The following is a 6855-nucleotide window of genomic DNA, read 5'->3' as shown; positions in this document are numbered from 1 at the left end:
TGGTAATTTGGGTGGGGTATTTTAGGCCAGTGTTATCCAGGTGAACAAAATGTTCTAAACATTGTGATTTGTGCAAAAATGTGATGTGAAAAGTTCTGTTTGTGCTCAGAGTTTAGCAGTGTTGGAGTCTTGCTATTGATAGCTTTGAGTTTTAGTTTTGCATGCATGATTCCAGTTTTTGGGTGTACACATTTGAGAAAAAATGTAATTGATTGATTCTTGTGTCAAGACATATTACTGTAGGATTCAAAGACTCAGCTTTCCCAATTCTCATATTCTTATACAGTAAAATATCAATTAAAAATGACTGAAACTGAAATGATTTTCTTTGTCACATTTATTCACACTTCTGAATCACCTTTGACAGAGCTGGTGGGTAGGTAGACTTGGTGAGTTAGGAGAAAAATGTTGGGGAAAGTTCACTCAGCCATTCATAATTTATTTCTGAATAAAGGCAATTTGTTTTGGAAAATGTCATTTACACAAAATGAAAAATGTTACAAGCTTAGCCGATATGTCTTGTAGTGAGGGGTGACAATATCAGCTAATCCCACGCAAAAATATCATAACCTTGTCCAGCTAACAAGAAAGAAATATGAGAAAGTCTTGTAATATTTACTGTGGATTATTCAGTGTTAGTCACAACTCTTGTTCCAAAGATGCAACAGTGCATTTTGCTGGCTTGTGCACTTGGTCTCAAGAAGTAAAACTCCAGCAACAGTTGTATAATAAATAGGAACTAGGTTAAATTGTGCCAGAAACCCCTGCTCTGCATGTGCATTTGATTTAACAGAATTAGTTAAAATCAAGTTGTGTTTGGCCTGTGGAGATACAGTAAGCCTTTTTGTTAAGGATGATGTAATCTAATTTCATTGACCCTCAAGTTATCAAGTTATTCCCACCAGACCCACAGAGAAGAATGTACTTACTTTCTAATAATGGAAAATAAAAGGCAAGAAGATGGAGAACAGAGTGGTCCAAATTGTTATTTATCCATTCAAATGTTCATAACTTTGTAAAAACATGTCTAAATAGACTTTTTGATAAAGGTCATCACTGGTGCCTTTACCTGACCTGATCTGCTTAAGCACTATATGTATAGATATTCTTAATTAATGCTGCAGAGTCAAATTCTCCTTGATATCAAACAAACCTGTGTTTATTTATTCCCAGGCAAAGTTACAGTGAGTCGTATATTAGCCAGTTAAAAAGAAGCAGAAGTAGAGGCCTCCAAACTCAGCACAGTATCAAACTTCCTTGTCGTAGCTTTAAATGATTTCTGCTTGCAGCCTTGAGCCTCCAGCTTGAAGTTGTTTTTCAGTTTGTGCTGAAAAACAACCTCAAGCTTGTCTGAAAAAGGCTGAAGGACATTTTAGGACACCCAGCTCTTTATGTCAGTCATTTAATACAGCCATCTGTACAGCAATGATTTGGTTTGACTGTGAAACACAGCAGAGTATTGTCTATGGCTGCGCTCCAGTTCCATGGCTTTAACCACCGTGTTTTATTTCAGTGTCAGGAGAAGGCAGAGCAAACTCCTCGGAGTCTCACAGCGTGTCTGAGCAGCAGCTGGGAAGAAAGCTATCTACAGATTTCTAAAGTGCAAACCTGAAATTTCTGAATAACTCTTACTGTGACACTACCTGGAAATAAAAGCGAGACCAGTTCAACAACCAGAGAAGAGAAACAAAGTCAAACCATTCCATCCAAGTTATATATGTCACAAGATGCTAGAACAAATTAGTTTTTAGGAGTCAAAAAGTGCAATCCTGTTCTTATGTGTGTGTTCACTCTATATTTCCCTCCTGGTCATACATACCCCCCTTCAGTGGCTCTACAAGCCCCCAGCCCCCAGTCAAGGAAGTACTGGATTAGGGCATCAAAATTATTTGGTTAGGTTTAAGAAAATATGTTTTTGCTAAAATAAATATGTTCAATTATGTATGTTGTGCAAGGGATGCAAGCCACATAAACTGCTGTGTGTCAAATATGTCACTTGGAAATTACCATTAGGGACGTCAAAATTAATGGCTTCTAAGATGCATCGTGATGCGGACGTGGACGATTCTGCACTGATGCAGTGACAGAACATAATCGATTACAGCATAGACGTGTTCCATTTTGATTTTCCAGCGACAGCTGGACAATTAAGTTTTAAAATTCAAAATAACTTCCTAGTAGCAACCAGCACCATAGCAACCAGCAAACTGAACGTCATATTGCATTGTGGGAGAACGGGGCAAGAGCTGTCAGGAGCTGCTGATGCTGTCAACTTGTTGCCCAGCTCTGAGAAAGGGAAGAGAATCACCCAGTCTTTCCCTACTGATTAAACACAAAAAAGGATATATTCCAGTCGATCAGTAAGAAAATACTCAGAAAGCAGTTAAAATTGAACACAGCTTACTAACTGACCATGTTAAACACTGTCTGAAAAAATACTACCATCTGAAGCATGTAATCACAGTCTACAATCACCAAATCATATTTTAATGCACCGTGAAATACAAACACTGCACATTAACCTACAAAACATGACAATATCTCACTAAATGCTTCACCTTTTCAGACTGAAAAGGATTACAGTGTCTGGGGGTAAACAACATAGTTTACCTGGAGCAGTGCTAGCGGCAGCAGCTGCTCTGTCTGTAGGTTAATGTCAGTGTCTGTGCTTAATGTGGTCACACATCACTCCAGATGAATGGTTATGTATCAGATTATTCTGTCACAGCATACTTTTAACTTTATTTCCATTTTCTATATCAAAACACTTTTTCCCCGTTTTCTATTGTTTAGAAAGTGAAAATAATACTTCTGCAGTGTAGCTGCAGCTTCTAGCTACTGTCTTCTGCTCAAGAAAGTGCAAATAAAGTTGCGATCAATCGATTATTAATCCATTATTAAAGTAATCACCAACTATTTTGATATGAAGTGTCATAAAGTGTCCAGATTTTCAGATTTTTAGCTTCTCAAATGTTAATATTGTCTGATTTATTGAGTCCTATTATGACAGTAAACTGAATATCTTTGTGTTTTGGACATAAGACATTTGAGGACGTCAACTTGGGCTTTGTCCTGGCCGACAGTCGAACCTCGGATCCAGGAGGAACAATGCGGTTTTTGTCCTGGTCGTGGAACACTGGACCAGCTCTATACCCTCCGCAGGGTGCCTGAGGGTTCATGGGAGTTTGCCCAACCAGTCCACATGTGTTTTGTGGACTTGGAGAAGGCATTCGACCGTGTCCCTCGTGGCATTCTGTGGGAGGTGCTTCGGGAGTATGGAGTTCAGGGCCCTCTGCTAGGGGCCGTACTGTCTCTGTATGACCGGAGCAGGAGCTTGGTTTGCATTGCCGGCAGTAAGTCAGACCTGTTCCCGGTGCATGTTGGACTCCGGCAAGGCTGCCCTTTGTCACTGGTTCTGTTCATTATTTTTATGGACAGAATTTCTAGGTGCAGCCAGAGGCCGGAGGGAGTCCGGTTCGGGAACCACAGGATTTCATCTCTGCTTTTTGCAGATGATGTTGTCCTGTTGGCTCCTTCGAACCAGGACCTTCAGCTTGTACTAGGGCGGTTTGCAGCCGAGTGCGAGTCCGAGGCCATGGTTCTCGACCAGGACGAAAACTGTCCACAAACATAGAAAAATGTAAACATTTCAACAAAATATAAAATGTATGAAATTCAAAATCTGACAGACATGAGACAAGCTATGGTGGATGAGCAGTAAACTTAGCTAAACTTTCAAATACATAATATTGGACCTTTGTAACAGGTAAGCTGAGACAGCACAGTGTAGTTTACTTAACACAGCACACAGCCTCAGCTTCTGAAAACTGATAATAAATGATGACACTGACAGACTGACACATTTTCTGTATACCAAAACAAGTTCAGTATTATGTAAAAACAACAAAAAAAACCTGGTTATATGAAGGACGCTGTCTTGATAGGCATCTCTGCTAAGAATATTGCAAAACAAGAGGATAATTTACTGCCAGCAATCATTAGAATATCTCTTACTAATTGTGACATAAACACCCGTAGCAGTCCTTTGTCCTCAGAGTACTAACGTGTCTCACCGGAGGCATGACGATTAACTATATTCACAAATTATAATGTCACTCTTAATAGTATGTCACCTGACACAGATGGGTTTATACTGACCTTACTTGTTTCATCCAGATGGTCAAAGTCTGTGCCTCGAGTTGGTGTCTCATGACCTGGAAATGAGAACGGGCTGATATATTTTCATTTACAGGGAGCTTGTTTTTACTTTTACAAGAAGGAAACTTGTGCTTCAAAAAATGCACTGACTCTACTGTAATACTTAAAGTGAAGTGACTGTGAGCTGGAAGGTTATTATTACTATGTTTGTTATTACAGGCTCTACTATTGTTAGCCATGTATGGAACAGCTCTATAAATGACTTTTAATTTAACTGAACTGCCACTTAATGAGACTGTATATATGATCGGATATTTTTCGCTGATAAATTATGCATTGCACAACTCTGCGCTGCAAGTGTAATTACTGACTAAATTTCAATTGTGAAATCTGAGTTATAGGACAAGTGTGTAGGTCAGGGTATCAGATGGAATTAATAAACTTTAGAAGCCTGTAACTCATTTGTCTTTACTTTTAAATTAACTGATTTAAATTATTCACTAAATTAACTTGACAAGGATTGACAGATGAATCAGATAGTTAAATGCATTTATTAACTGCAACTGTATTTTAGTTGTAAATGCTTCAGTAACATTTATTCAACATTAAACAGCTGGATCATCTTTCATTATGCATTCATTGAATTGTTGGACTGATTCATAAACCTAAAGTGTTCCTACCAGGGTAGCTTCTTAGAGCTTTTTTAGTATGAAATACACATCTTTTGGATCAGAGTAATCCTCATTTCTATGTAACTTTTGCTCCTCTTCAGCTAAGAGTTTTCTTGCCCTGCAGAACTCACCCTGCTCCCACTACGGATGTAAATACCTCATTCTAAGGTAATGAAAATACAACGATTTGCATAGCCTGAAAGGCCGTCACACAGAGATCAGCCTTCTGTGCTACTAACAGCCTCATTCATCCCATCACACAGAACTGGCATATCTGTTTCTGGGTGAAACAGTGAATCAGTTTATTTTCTCTGTGAATTAGAAAATAGTTGGAGGGCCACCAACTCGAGCGTCACTGATGTAGAATTTAGTAGAATCTAGCTCACCTCACCATCCCCTTCCATGTGTGTAAGAGAACTTAAAGTGGCTGTGAAAAACATGAAAGGCCCTCTTTAAACTCAGTTCTTGCTTTGTCCGTGTCGTCCAAAATATTATATAAGATAAAAATAGAGTGCATCATAAAGAGACTAGAATATCAAAATATAAATTAAGATATAGAGAGAGTTTAGTCAGGAAGCATGCTTAAGCCCATAATGTATTTGTGGCAGTCCACTGTAAGCCTATCATCTTTCCACAGTCTTTTTAAATACGATTTTCTTTGCTGTTTTTACTCGTGTCCCTCTACCTCACCAGCACCGCCCAGTCTTCACAGATTCATCAGCCTGCAGTCTCAGCAGAGTCTTCAACCAATATCTGGACTCTACAGTGGGATTTATCTCTGCTGCTGCTCAGAGCAGACGTCCCTCAACTACAAATATCTCTATAGAGTCTAATCGCCAAAGACTTTCTTTCAAGACTTTACTATCACACATCATCTGTTATAATAAACTTTATCTTTATTTCATTCCTTGTCTCTCCTGATTTACAAGATTTCATTCATTGCATTACTGTCACAGGGCTTTAATACGCTTTTATTCCATGTCTTCTTCAGCAGATGGTAGCAGAGGGCAAGGGAACAAAAATACACACAAACACACGCAAGCTTGCACACACTCAGTCTTTTGTGTTCTTAGTGCAGTTGTAACTGCTATTCTTCCAAAATCATCATGACAGATGGTGGGAATATGGTTGAACATGCTCCATTTAAATCTACGCACTGTGACAGTCAGTAGGCTGGAACTCTTTCTGCTGAAGACTGGTCTGTGTGTGTGTGTGTGTGTGTGTGTGTGTCTGTGTGAGCAAGCGAGTCATGTCTTTTATATCTTAAGAGAGATCGAGTGTAATAATGTATTCCACAGCTCCATCCCACTTCTACAAACTATCTTAACACACACTTGTTCATTAATTACTGGTTGGTTAATGGTTTTCACCTCTTGCAACTGTTGTTGAGTATATTATTATCTGATGAGTACTTCCTTTTGTGCGAGGCGAACTTCTGTCTTGGCTCTTTAAAAAAAAAAAATATCTAATTTACCTCTGCTGTACTTTCTGCTCTTCTCAGCTACAAAGAAACTGGTTACCAGAAGCCAGACGTCCTTTTGTTTTCAAGCAGAGAGACTAGGAGCAGAGCTGGTCCTGACCTCCACGGGGCCTTAAGTAAAATTCTGCTAAGGGGCCCTCCGAATTGATCGAAGATGGAGAGAGCCACACAAACCATTTTCCACAAAATCACACCTGACACCAAAGTGCTTCAACTACAATTCCCCCTCCTTTCAAGAAGTTTGCTTCATCTGTCGGTCAGAATAAGTAGATCTATATAGAACAGAATGAGGTACAAACAACAATATTTATTGAATAGAATATTTTTGGGTAGAATCTTAAGATAAGTGAATATTAACATTAAAACAAATATAAAATTTTAGATAAAATTTAGAAAGTTACTTGATTTTAAATTCCATATTTAATTAATCATCAGTCACTGTCAGTCCGTTAATTTCCATCTTGCATGAGTCGTACTCATTGGTGAACTTTAACTAAGCACATTTACATCAAGTACTGTACTTATTTTACGCTTCACTTGAGTTCC

This window comes from Lutjanus erythropterus, chromosome 5 (assembly GCF_056507025.1).
Source record: "Lutjanus erythropterus isolate fLutEry1 chromosome 5, fLutEry1.hap2, whole genome shotgun sequence".
NCBI lineage: Eukaryota > Metazoa > Chordata > Actinopteri > Lutjaniformes > Lutjanidae > Lutjanus > Lutjanus erythropterus.
The sequence above is the reverse complement of the archived record's forward strand: the minus strand, read 5'-3'. Positions refer to the sequence as shown.